The following is a 14646-nucleotide window of genomic DNA, read 5'->3' as shown; positions in this document are numbered from 1 at the left end:
ACCTAATTTATATGGATCCACTGCTTAACCCGCTGGTGTGAACCAAGGGGGAAACTAGAGCTAGGGAACACATAGATGGGTGAAGCGTCTTAGGTTTTGTTAAAGGATTTTAGCTTAAATTTTGTAAATAAACTTTTTGTTGTTTTATAGTTTTCCCCAGTTCGAAGGCACCGAGTTCAGGAGGCAAACAGAGGAAGAAGAGGGAGTGGAGCCAAACATTGTCCAAGACGAATCACCTCCCACTCCACCAATCAACTCGGATGCCAACAACAGAGAAAGTGAGGACATCACCCTCGTGAGTCCGCTTGAATCAATAGCCACCCCAGACAAGAAGAAGACCACCATGGTTTGTGGCCAGGAAGAAGATCTGGAGATAGGTTCACTCTGTGCCCACTTGGATAATGAAACACTACCTGCCATCTCCACCACTTGGGAACGAGAAGCTATAAATGTTCAACCAGATTTGCTGACCATTCTACCTATGTTTTTGGGAGCTAGTACTGAAAGCCCAATTGAATTCCTTCATGTGTTCAGCAAAATCTGCAGAGTGCAGAAAAGGCCAAAGGGGTCAAGTGAGGAGGATTTCAAGCTGAGAGCTATTCCCCTTTCTTTCAAGGTAGATGCAGATACCTGGTTTAGGGGATTGGAACCCAACATCATCAAGACGTGGTGAAATTTCAAGGGGAATTCCTAAACCAATTCTTTCCAGCGGCGAAAACAAATGCACTCCGGAAGAAAATCAGCGAAGCTATCCAAGAGTATGGTGAGATCTTGAGCAAATACTAGCACAAATACAGAGGTCTTCTGGATGCTTGCCCAAATCACAACCTGATGGAAGTGGAGGTCTACTCAAGGTTATACGAAGGGATGGACGCAAAGAGCAAGGACCTAGTGAACTCATCAAGCGGGGGAAGTTTCTACAAACTCAGGTTGAGTAAGCAAAGATTGTCATAGAAAGGCTTCTAAACACAAAAAGAGAGTACGATTATACATCGATCACCCCATCGCAAGGGAAAGTTATGAGTACTCCCACAAAAGACAATGACAATCTGCTGAAGAGCCGGATTGACAAGCTAGAAGAAGCACTCCAGTCACTGATTGAGTCAAGCCAGCCTCAAGTCTTTCCAATCCAAACCTACATCCAGACTTACCAGGAGAGTCATCACGAGAATATGGGTGAGATTTGGAGTTCGAATAGGAACTGGAATCCTAGAGGATAAGGAGAGGTGCATCAATATGAATACCTACACGGTGGAGATTGTGAGAACAGAAGAGCTCCATCTCAATGGAGTTGGACAGAAGAGTCCCCATTTTTTCCAGACCATACAAAATCCTATTCGACTTCCACCCAAATGCCCACCTGGCCAATGGGATATCCATATTACCAACCTCACCCTGAATTTTAAAGCTATGAATTCAGTCCACCGACATACCAACCTGACATTCCAGTCATTACCCTTTACCTCCAAGTCATCCTTGTCAGACCTGTGCTACCGATGCAGGGGATCACTTCCCGACATGGTCACATGAAGATTGGCCAACTCAAGATCCTCATTATTACCAAGACCAAGCTTATCCTGATCCACATCAATATCAGCCTCAACATGGTTTTGAATCACCCTTGAACAAGAATCAATATGCAGAATTTACAGAGGAATAGATCGAGGGATTGATCGTATCCCAACAAAATATGAGAAGCTGCATAAAGTCAAATGATAAACTGGCGATGGGGATGCACACAACTCATCATGAGCAGAAATCCAGCATGGCCGAGATGATCAAGCAAGCATCTCTATTAGCTGACATTCTGAAGGGGATACAAGAGGACAGAACAAGGCCTGGGGAGAATGAAGACAGATGAAGAAGGCATGAGCGAGCCCAAGAAAAAGTAAAAGGCACTACCGGAGAAACAAGGGGAGGTAGGGGTTGTCAAGGTAGAATTAGCTGAGAAAGAGACACTAGCCGAAGAAGAGTCAATTACCGCACCTCCTGTGATAAAACTTCACAGGCAATCCAGAGGAGGCAAAGGATAAAACTTAAGAAAAAGAAGATGGGGTTGTCAAGCGCGGTGTGGAATTCGGCAATACACTATTCTACCTCCAGGCAAGAAAAGTGCATGTGCTCGGTGAGAAGGTGGAGAAATTTGTAGTTTTAATGGAAGGAGAGAATGCACCGGCAGAGAGACCACCTCCAGTGATCGACAAACCTGATGGGTGTTGCGAAGAAGGTGAGCCGAAGCTGAAGGAGGAAAGACCAAGAAGAAGGCTGCAAGGTTTACTTACTGGGTACAACTGGAACAATGGCCTGGACCGCTTAGGATGGAAAAACCTCCTGACCCTGGACTACGTCCCAAGGAGAAGAAAATGATTCAGGGGACTTACAAGAATCATGCGAAAAAGAGGGCAGCCATGATGGTGAAGCACCCTCAGAAAAATCAGTGGATAGAAAGAAGAAGAGTTAATTCAGGATCTCCAATTGATGACCATTCCCATAACGTTTCACCTATTTCTGAGCTGATCAAGTTGGAAAAGAACATAAAACCACTTGATCCAGTTAACTGCAAGGGTGGCGACAGGACCCAGAGGATGGATGACTACGAAAAGGAAATGAAGTTGCCAAACCAAAAGTACATAGTTGCAAAGATGATCAACTGGGTAGGAAGTACTACTTCTCAAATCTCGGTGGAAATTGAAGCGAGTCAAGCTCACACAAGCATGAAGCAATTAGGAACTTTGTTGATCCACTACATCCTGGGAATTGCAAAGTTTCGAGAGAGTATCCTGCTCTATAACGTTTTCTTTGTTAATCCGCATTAAAAGAAAATTGGTAAATAAATCAACAGTATGTGTAGCCAGAGATGTCTCACTGCGCATACTTAGCTTGATCAAGTAAATAAGTGATCGTTGGAAAATTCTCAGGGGTTCACTTACTCAGCTCAATTCACATACACAAGCACTTGATGAAGTGGATTCCGAGAATTATCCACGACTTGGAATAAATGTTTTTATTTTAATTCCTGTTTTTAAGAAAATTTCGAAACAAATTAATTTCATAAAGTAGTAAAAATATTTTTAAATTTTTGGATGTATCTGGAGGGGATTTTAATTTCAACGCAATACTTTTTCGAATCTTGAAAGTCCTCTGCCTATTACCCCAGAGAATCTTTTATTTTGTTTATGGTGTTTAATTTTCAAATAAGGATTTGACTGAATAGGTAAGAGAGAGAATTACTGCTTTTGATTTTAACCGAAAGAGGTAAAAAGGGAGGGAAAGTGGAAAAGTTTAAAATTTAAATTCTAGCGTAGAAGGTGAACGGTTGCTAACATCATGGAGACCGTTCCCTCTTCCCCCGCCACATCTATTTATTAAACTTCCTCATCTCTCTCACTTTTTCACATTTCAACAAACCCTTAACATTTCCCCCACCCCCAAAATTCCTAATTTCTTATCTCTCAGTTTCAAGCTAAGTCATCCCACACCACCACCCATGGAAAAATCATCTGCATCCAGTCAGACCAAGAATCCATCCACACCACGGCGAGCATAGTTAATTCCTTCGACTCCAGTCACAGAAAACATGACACCACCGACTCCTCAGTCAATGGTATCACCAACTTCAGGTACATCTCAGCCAACGGAGACGTCCGTGAACAGCACGTACTTGAAGATTCTCGAAGAAGTAATGGGGAAGTTCAACCCTAGTGGCAAAATGAGTGAGGTCTTCTCCAAATTGGTCGAGAAATTAAGGAGGAGGAAGAGCAACCAACTCCTATTCCCCTCGAATTCCCAACCAGAGACCTAATCCCGACAGAATCAGCGGCACAACCTCTCAGCACATCGACTACTTCTCATACTCACACCCTAGTGTCAGAAACCACCAGTTCTGCCGATAATCTTGAATTAAAGGTGGAGATCGAAGAGGGGATGGAGTCTGGCGAAGAAAGAAATAGCCGAGGAAAATATGGAACTGGGAGAAAAGAAAAAAGGGACTCTGAAGTCAGTTGGGAAAGAATTAATAGGAAAAGCATTAGAAGTGGTGAATGTGAAAGAAGGGGAGTCAGGGGATGACAAGGAAACCCTAAGTGAGAGTGCGATTAGGAGGAGTTTTCGTACACAGAGGGGGCTGGATGGAGAGTGAGACTCAATCCTCCAACCAACCCTCACCGACGGTCTCGGCATTAGGGCAGAATGAACCTCTGCAGAATGTTCCAGATACCGACCTTGCGGGAACATCAAGGAAAAGGAAGCCAACCACCACCACCACCAGCCAACCACCCTCCACAATTCCTGACTCGTCCACGGCCAAGAGGACCAAGCTGACCAGATAATCTGGCTCCCATGGGAGCCAGAAAAAGAACTTTCCTAGCAGAACTAAGTAAATTTTAGTTTCTGGTTCAAAATTTAGTCCTTTTCAACTTGAGCATGATCATCTTTGCTTGTATATACGTTTGTTTATGTTCTATTTGTTCTTCTCCCACTTAGCCCACTGCATGGTCTAAGTGTGAGAAGTTTATGTGTAAACATGGTGGCTTGTTCTTTATGTTGATATTTCCTGACTATGTTTCTGCCCACATGTTTACTTGTTGTTTGTTTGTTAATATGTGTTCTTCTCCCACTTAGCCCAGTGCCTGGTCTAAGTGTGCGAAGTTTGTCTGTTTGTGTTAGTACGTTTGTGTTTATACATGCTTATTTTGACCTTCTCCCACTTAGCCCATTGCATGGTCTAAGTGTGAGAAGTTTCTCTATTTTTCCTTTATGTCATGTTGGTTTCAATTTGATGTGTCTTAACTTCTCCCACTTAGCCCAATGCTTGGTCTAAGTGTGAGAAGTTTGTTTCTCTGTTTTGACACTAAACACCATGTTTCCACTTCATCAAATTCACTTGAGGACAAGTTGTAACGAAGTGGGAGGGGGGAACAGTGGTGTAGTTAGTGTCAAAGTTGTGTGTTGATTAGCTAGGAATCTTCTGTTAGTTGTTAGAATTTATGTGTTTATAGATATGAACTGGTTTAAGAAAAAAATGACAAGATTCACTTACTAAGAGTGATTGGAGAGAGGATACATGTTGAAATGTGAGATTCTCTCCTTTAATAAGCAAAAATCTGTTTGGAGGATGTGAGAAAGATAGAAATAGCTTTAATCTAATCCCTCTGTGAAGCCCTCTAAATGTGAGTTAGAAGCCAAAGTAGAACACTTTCTATTAAAATAAAAAAATAGAGGGGCTGCCATTGATGCTTAGGAGGAAACGACATAAGCTAGTAAGGACTAAAGGCAATAGGAATAACCATTTGAGTCTAATTCTTTCGAACCAGAAGAACCTGCCTTATTGTAAGGGCACCCCCCTAGTAACACACCTTGAGCCTGAATTGCAATTATCCCTTCTTTTGAAAACCCTAAGTTTTCATGTCATGTGAACAAAGGGATAGGTTGGAGCAACTCACCATTCGGGGTAAGAAATAAGAAATAGGTTGTGAAACAGGAGAATATGAAGCAAAAGTTAGCAAGAAAACGGGCAGGAAACATTGTAACCTGACCCATAAAAAATAGAAAATAGGAGGGCAGGAAATGATGTAACCTGACCCTAAGAAAAAGTAGATAAATAAGGCCGAAATGGCCAAGGGTGTCAAAATTGCACATAGGGAGGTTGATCTAGTTTTGTCCCCTAAGTTCACATGTCCTTCATACTTCTTCATACACTATGAACTTAGAACCCATAGGAACCTCACATTTATACATTACAACCCTTACCCCATTACAACCTAAATAAAGACCTTAAGGAGTTAGCTTCTGTCAACATAACTCAAGCATCAATGGTATGAAAAAAATGAATGAGTGAATGGTCCTAAGAATTCTGGTGAGGATTGAGTGACTGAGCGAATTCAACAGTCGGAAGGATAAAAGCTATCTTGAAAAACGGACAAGCATGATTAGGTAGAAGAGGGGGGAAAGGTGTGTGTGTGAAAATCCGCCATATTCAGTAAATGAACAGATCAGTTGGGCGGATAAACGGATCAAGAAATGAAGTCAAAAAACTGCAAAGCTGAGTTGAATCAAGTCAGAATCAAACGGAGCTAGCAAGAGTTTTCCGCATGGGAGATAGAGCTGAAGACCCCACCACAAAAGTGAAGCGCAGGAATGACATTTCGGAGAGGATGGTACCCTAGGGATCTGAGCCCTATGCCTCTCTATATAAAGAAAGCCTAACACGAGTAAAAGAGTTAAGGGGGGACACACACGTTGATACAGGGAGAAACATCTTAGGAATTCAGCTCTCTTCTAGGGCTGAAATCGGAGCTCGCTTCACTTCATTTTTCCTTAATTCCTTCACACACACACTTGGTTCCCGATCTAGTTTAGTTTAGTCTTAGTTTGGTCCTGGTTTTATCACTTAAATCATTTTGGTTCTGTAATACCACTTCGTGAAGGAGCGATGGAACAATTTCTACTTTTGTTTGTCTATTTTCAGTTTACTTTTGATGTCATCGACTTTTGCTGCGTTTGATTTAGTAATTTAGAGTTATGGTTTCAGTTCCCGTTGATACGCCTTGTTTACCATGCATGATATTTCTGACCTGCTTTTGATTTTCTGTCCATGATGCATATCTTAGCTCAAGTGTTTCGTTATGTGTTGATTTGGTTAGATCTAAGTTTCGAGTTAAGTTTCGTCAAGGTTGCAAAGGAAATTATGGATAAGTTATTTTAGGATGTTTAGATCTGATAGCTGTTTGTTATTTCTGCATGGTTATGGCTTAGTTTTCTTAATTATGTAGGCGTAGTTTAGATCTTAGCAGCATATTTAAATTTATAAGTTGTTATGATGTTTCGTCGTTCGTAATTGTTCAAATCTGTTTTACTCTGCTTTTTATGTTGATTCTGTGAAGAAGATGAAGTTGTTAGAAAAGTTTTACTTTATCGTACGTTTTGCAGGCGACTGACAAATCGCCCACTTTATTCTGTTTGTCCATTTCAGGAAAGTTTCTATATGTGTTGATCAAGTAGATTTTAGCTAAGCTTAAGCCAGTTGATCAATTTAGTTAGTTTAGTCTCTCAAGTCAAGTAGTTTAACTTAACCCACCCCTGGAAAGCATGGCCGTAGCCATTCCAATTTCGTGTCCATAACAAATGTAAAACGCATCATCTCTGTGGGATCGATCCTTACTTCCCTATACAAATTAATAGTATTGTGGATTAAGGTTTTAAAAACACTTTTGATCTCCTCCATTCATCTCACTTGAGCAGGATTAAGTCAATTTGGTCAGCCTGAGTCTTCACTGGATCCACTCACTGACAATTTAGCCAGCTTGATCAATTCGACAATCCAACTTGAGCAGTTCACAACGATAAGAAGAGAAGAAGGAAAACATGCAAAGAGTAGCAGTTTCAATAACTATCATGAATATTTATTTAGATTACAATCAATAATTGGCGATTACAAATCTTGAATATTTATTTAGATTACAATCAATAATTGGCGATTACAAATCTTAAATGGGATAATGAGCATTAAACAAATTTTGTAACCTCTATTGTCTTACTTTTATAATTTTTAATTTTTAATTCCATGATCTCTCGTGTCCCAATTTTGTGCCTATAAAAGGCAAAGGTATGGAGTTGTGGATGAATACATACCAACAAAAGCACTCTTCATTCACTCTCAAGCTCTCAACATTTTATTGTACATTTTAGTAACTTTGTATTGCATGATTTTTGGAGCCCCATCAAGTTCATCGGTGTCTAGTGGGTTTGAGATGTTATATACGTTAGGAGGAAGTTGTTTCATCCATAGGGATAATATGTCAATCCATGAGCATTAACCATGATGTAATTTGTCTTGCGAGAAGAGGTTTTTTCTCTACAAGACTTATAGTTCGGTTTATTTTATAATTTTCATTGTTTTTTTTCTTTGATTACAATAGTTAGAGTACCGCGTGTTATGGTTCGAGAGTTTTATTCCAACATTTCTAACAATTCTTAGAGAGGGAAAAATTGTAGTAACATTTTTAACTCGAAACATGAAGTTCCTGATTCTCGAATATAGTTATTTTGTTAAAAGTGTGATTCATTATTTTTAGTAGAGAGATATGAAGGATTGTTTTAATCATATTTTTCAAAAGTGTGATATACTCTCTTCGCTCCCCAAATAATTGTGTTTTGTCTTGATTCCATTAATTTTATGTCTTTAGGTGTGAAATGAATTGAGGAGTATATGCTTATTGAATTGTTATTACTATAGTAGTACATTTTACTATTTTTAAATCTTATATAGTTATATTGTTTCTAATTTTAATTAATCAATAACAATTCAAAACAGTATAACGGAAAAAATATTCCGTCGTGCATCGCACGTGGGTTAACTCTAGTTATATCAATAAATCCAAAATAAAGTTCCGTGACAAGTCTTCAATATCTTCCAAGTTTCAACAAATAATGGAAATTGAGTAATTTGTTGAATCTTGAGTAGACATCAATGCAATACCTACACAAAAGAGTTATTATATAAGTACTATAAATGAAATAATCAATAAAAATAAACTTAAATGCATATTCATTATAGTTTTAATAACCTTGTTCTATCTTTTGGACGTCTTAATTTGTTGAATAAACTTAAGTGCATACACATACTACCTATTTAAACACAAGCTAAATAATCACACTTCCATATCAAGAACTTGATAACTTAATAAATAAACAATGAATTAATTACTCTCTGACTGTAATTAAAAAAACAACAAAGTAGGTATAACTAGATATTTTTTAGAATTGCATAATTAATCAAGACAAAATTTTGTGACTTTTTCGGTAATTTCTTCCTAAATATTATTTGGTGCCCACCAAATCTTGTTCAATTGTTAATCAAGGGTGAATATCTAACTGACCCATGCAAAAAGTGATGCCAATGATTCCAAGTTTCCAATATCTCACACACAATATTCCCGAAAGCCATATAAGGTATGAACTCACACAAAATTTAAAAGAATATAAAATTAAATACTTAAATTGCTTCTTAAACAAATATTGTAATAATACAAAATTATATTCCACGCAATAAAGGTACAGAGAGGCAGATGGGTCACATAACTTTGCAATTGAAGGTTTGGGTAGAGTGTTACCTGGAGCTGGAGCCGTGAAGACGAAGGCATGAAGCTGTGGAATGGCGACGGCGTGAAGCGTGAGGACTGAGGGGAGACGTCTCTGCCGGCGTGGAGGGGCTCTGGGCCGGAGCTAGCCGCTGGAGGCAACGGCTTGGTGAATCAGTGATGAGAGGTGGAGAGATTTTGGGTTTGAGAATTTAGAGACGGAGGAGGAGCGGCGGATATTCACAGAAACACAAAGTCACGCTCAGAGCATCAGCAGTGGCGCGGAATTCCCGGCGGAATTTCCCGCGGGATTCCCAAAAACACCTCCTGCCACGTCATACAGACTTCCCACTGCACTGCCACGTCATACGGACTTCCCACTGCACTGCCACGTCATACGGACTTCCCACTGCACAGTGGCGGAATTCCCCTGCTGAATTCCCGACGGAATTCCCACATTAAAAAATTCACAAATTCACATATTAAACAATTTCCGGAATCAAACAATTTACGGAAATAAAATTTCAACACAAATAGAGAAAAAATTCCATTAAAAAAAGAAAAGTACATTTCACCGAATTAAAAAATATACATTTTAACGACGACCCCTCCGCTGTCATATTTCTTCAATAATATTGTTCTGGAGTCGAACATGAGCTTGTTTTTGGCGCATGTCGGCAAATGCACGGACTCGATCGACTTCGTCATGGGGTATTCCCATGCGTACATTGCTGGTGGCCACGCTGTGGCTTGGACCCGCAGCATCAGCATCATCATTGGCCCAATCAGTCAGTGTCGGACCTTCATCTTCGACGATCATGTTGTGCATGATAATACATGCGTACATGATGTCGGCGATGCTGTCAACGTACCACAGCCGATGCTGTCAACGTACCACAACCGATGCTGTCAACGTACCACAGTCACTGCCGCCCATCGAGCCTGGTGCACACCAAATGCCCGCTCCACATCCTTGCACGCTGCCTCCTAACGTTGCGCAAAGTATATCTTCTGTTCATCTGCTGGGCACCTGATCGGCTTCACAAAGACGGGCCACATCGGGTATATCCCATCCGCCAAATAATAGCCCATGTTGTGCTGGTTGCCGTTGGCGACGAAGTTGACGGCCGGACCGACGCCCATGCACTGGTCATTGAAAAGGGGCGACGACTGGAGGACGTTGTTGTCGTTGTTCGACCCGACTGCTCCAAAATAGGCATGCCAAATCCACAAACGGTAGTAAGCTACCGCCTCAAGGATCATCGTGGGATTCTTGGCCTTGAAATCAGTAGTGTACATCCCTTTCCAGGCGGCGGGCAGTTCTTCCACTCCCAGTGCATACAATCTATGCTGCCTAACATCCCCGGGAACCCGTGCTGATTCCCGTGAATATCCAACAGAGCCTGACAATCTTCGGGGATAGGCTTCCGAAGATACCTATCCCCGAATATCTCCCTAACGCCCTAACAAAAATACTTCAGGCACTCTCGGACAGTCGTCTCGCCGATATGGAGGTACTCGTCGAACATGTCGGCCGCGCCTCCGTATGCCAGCTGCCTGATTGCGGTAGTGCACTTCTGAATTGGCGTGTGGTCGGGTTTACCAGCAGCATGTTAGAGAGAGAAAAACTTGTAAACCCGGCGACACGCCGATTCAGAAATGCACTGCCTCAATCAGGCAGCTGGCATACGGAGGCGCGGCCGACATGTTCAACGAGTATTTAGAGAGAGAAAAAACTTGTATCCGTCCACTTGTATCCGTATTTAGAGAGAACTTCACTTCATTCGCACCACTTGTATACGTAATGGCCACTACCGGCCAGCAGTATCCGGCCATTTCTTTTATATATAAAAGAAATTTAGAGAGAGAAAAACTTATTAATACAAGTGGTGCGAATGAAGTGAAGTTCAACGGGATGTATTTATAGGAACCGAAAAAAAACATTTAATTCAATAAACGGGAATTCCGCGCGGACGTCCGTGGGAGTCAACGCAATGGCGGACGTCCGCACAGAACTCTAATTATGATGGCTTGAACTCGGGATATTAGTAGATTTGGACTTTGTCTCCCTTAATGGACTCAAAATTAAATTAAATTAACTGTAATTTAATTAAAATTCATTATAATTTCAATTAGTTTCTATCATAAGTACTCCATTTATATCGACTTAAACATCAAAATTCGAATTACGAATAATTCATTCTTCTTTTTAATTGAATCTATTCATTATGTTTAAGATATTTCTATCTATTGGGGATCTTATTATCTGCATTGGCACGTCGAGATGGCTTGTAACAATACTAATCCTTCTCGAATACTATCAATCATACCAGCAATATAGGATTACGAAAACTCCGCACTTTTTCAAAGCAATTCATAGTTAATATCACACGATCAATTCGTATTCAGACCAATGATATTATGGTAATAATTAGAATTCCAGATATATTGTTAGCTAAATTAATGGTAATAATAGCATATAATACCTCATTCGGAAATCTGTAATCTGTAATTTCATTCAACTCTTACAGTAATATGGTTAACCGAGTTTCCACAATAACAAGCAGATCCGATTGTCTGCATTCAGTTCAAACAAACCTCGTTAATCCTGTATAAATAAGAACAACCTTAACACAGTCAATCACATAATTCAAACATAAAAAGAAAAAAAAAAATGGTGACAAAAATTGCCATTTTATTGGCGCTTCTGTTTCTGCAAGCCGTTGCCTTGTCCAATTCAGCGAAGCTGTCTACAAAACTCGCGATGGATAGTCGACGACGTGACTGGACAGCGCGTGAAGTTCGCGTGCGTGAGCTGGGCCGCGCACTTACAGCCGATGATCGCGGAAGGCCTAGAAAAGCAACCACTCGATGATATAATTAAGAAGATAAGTGAATATGGTTTTAACTGCGTGAGGTTTACTTGGGCGACGTATATGTTTACGAGGCCCGATTATGGAAGCCTTAGGGTTTCAGAATCGTTGGATAAGTACGAGCTGGCGGCGGCGAGAGACGGCATTGCTAAGAATAATCCTCAGGTTTTGAACATGACTGTGCTTGAGCTTCATAGGGCTGTGGTTGATGAGCTTGGGAAGAATGGAGTGATGGTGGTGCTGGATAACCATGTTAGCCGACCGGATTGGTGCTGTGGGGACAACGACGGGAATGGATTTTTTGGGGACGCGGATTTCGACCCGAGGGAGTGGTTGCAAGGACTAGCTCAAGTGGCGACGACATACAAGGATCATCCTGCGGTGAGTAAATCACTATTGTTACTCTTGCGCCGTATTTGTTTGTCAGGATTCTAACTATGAAAGTAATCTGATTCCTTAATGTTTTGAATGTAGTGTTTGTTTGGATTTTTAATCTAGAAATGACACTTTCTTTTCACTTGGGATCTATAGTTTCAAATATTCTATATATCTCACTTTCATTATTAGATCTTTAAAATGCAAAAAGGTTCACTATGGTCCAGTGTTTCAAAATTTGTAGTATCATAACTTTTGTTTCTTGAATTATAATGTCGTATGCTTTAGTATAATATTGTAATAATCTGTTAGGGATTTATCGATCCATTAGGGTATATAATAATATTCGATCATTTACTTGCAATATTATTAATTAACAATTCAATAGGGATAATAAATTCAGGGTTAAGGATTTTGATTAGCTTCAATTTTTTAAAATAAAAATAATTATGATTCATAGTGTTGTACTATAAATTTTATTTTTATTAAAAAAAATTAGAATAATATAATCCCTTCATCTTATTTCAATTGGCCCTAGGATCGGTATATAAATGGTAAGAAACAAATACTATTTATAATAGAATATAAGACATGCTATATAGTTTTTGAAGATGTATTTGTCCAAAAATATGAGAGAGATAATATTCAGTGTAATAGAGTAATGGGAAGAGAAATGAGCTCAATAGCGCATGTGGTGTAAATAATGAGTTATGTTGGTGTGTTTGTTATGCAATAAATTTTTAATTTAGATAGCGGCTTATGAAATAATGAGTTGAGATTATCAATTTAAATGGGACAATTAAATTACTTTAATTAATTGTAAAAACATACATAAAACAGGTTGTAGGTATGAGCATGAGGAATGAGTTAAGAGGAAGCAAACAAACTGAGGCAGACTAGTACAAACACATGCAACAAGGAGCCAACACAATCCACACACAAAGCCCAGACTTTCTACTCATTGTCTCAGGATTGAACTACGCCCTCAACCTCGGATTTCTCAAGTCCAAACCTTTTGCAGTATTTCTCCAACAAATTAGTCTTCGAAGCACACTGGTACACATTTGGCATCCCAAACCAACAATTTATGTGCAGCTATCACCAAAAGTGCACAAAACAATTACCTCTACTTGACTCAAGGGAACAACTCCTTCCCTCTTTTTCTAAATGAATTCGGTGCAAGCGAAAGTGGTGATAATGTCGTAAGCAATAGGTACATAACTTGTCTCTTGGCTGCTGTGGCCGAGACCGATGTCGACTGGGCTCTTTGGGCTTTACAAGGCAGCTACATACTCAGACAAGGTAAACTTAATCTTGATGAGTCTTATGGAGTGGTTGATATCAACTGGGATCATCCAAGAAACCTTACATTTCTTAATAGGTTGCAAATCCTTCAGCAGATCAATCAAGGTATGAAATTCTTGTTAAACGATACAAGGGTCAAGAACATAGGGAGAATTACTTTACTGTTACATTTTATTCATTGTATAAATCTCCTCTTATAGAGGTTCAATACATTTGTACATGAAAGGTTTCCTAAATAACACCAATCTATTCTAAGTCAAATATGTTCCCAATCTTCTTAATTGATTCCCACAAATCATCTTAATTGATTGATGAAATCTTCCCATTCTAACAATTCTTGTTACATTAATCTTGAACTTTACTTTCTGATGCAAAAACGTATACAGAATGACTGAATTGGTGAGTAATCAGAGAACCTCTAGTTTCTTGAAGTGTAAATAATCTTATAAAAACTGCGTTCAAAACAAAGACACTCGCTATTAATCAAACCTCATATCACATTTTATGTAATACTAGTATTGTTGTGTGTTATTTAGATTTCGAGTCGAAGCAAGAAACATATTACAAAATGTTCCATCCCTTGAGTGGGCAATGCGTGCAAATTGTGGAGAATGATATAGTTCTAGCTAGCTGCAAAAATGCGAGCTGGTGGGATGAACACCAAGATGGCGGCCCTATCATTTAGGGTGCCTTGGTGTGGCCGGAGACGGGGCGGTGGCTAGTGTTTCGGAGGACTGTTCGAGCAAGTGGAAGATCGTAGCAAGTTCTGGTCTTCATTTAGCTGCCCAAGATGGGAAAGGGGAATATTTGTGCTTGGAAGTGAATGCTTCAGATTCTAAGCTTGTGACTAAGAATTGCATGTGTGTTGGGAATGATCTTGCTGATTTACCTACTTGCGCTGATCAAGATCCAGAATCACAATGGTTTAAACTTGTTCCTGCAAATGTTTGATGTAATATTTTTCTAAAACACTTTTTCCTCCTTAAAATTGAGGTTGAATATATCATCAATATATC

General features: G+C 39.7%; 1 pseudogene; it reads left to right on the top strand.

Moving 5' to 3' along the window:
- The first annotated feature begins 2318 nt into the window (after nucleotides 1-2318).
- On the top strand, nucleotides 2319-14581 carry LOC121779126 (annotated as a pseudogene).
- Nucleotides 14582-14646: the final 65 nt, after the last annotated feature.

Source organism: Salvia splendens, chromosome 19 (assembly GCF_004379255.2).
Source record: "Salvia splendens isolate huo1 chromosome 19, SspV2, whole genome shotgun sequence".
Lineage (NCBI taxonomy): Eukaryota > Viridiplantae > Streptophyta > Magnoliopsida > Lamiales > Lamiaceae > Salvia > Salvia splendens.
The sequence above is the reverse complement of the archived record's forward strand: the minus strand, read 5'-3'. Positions and strand labels throughout refer to the sequence as shown.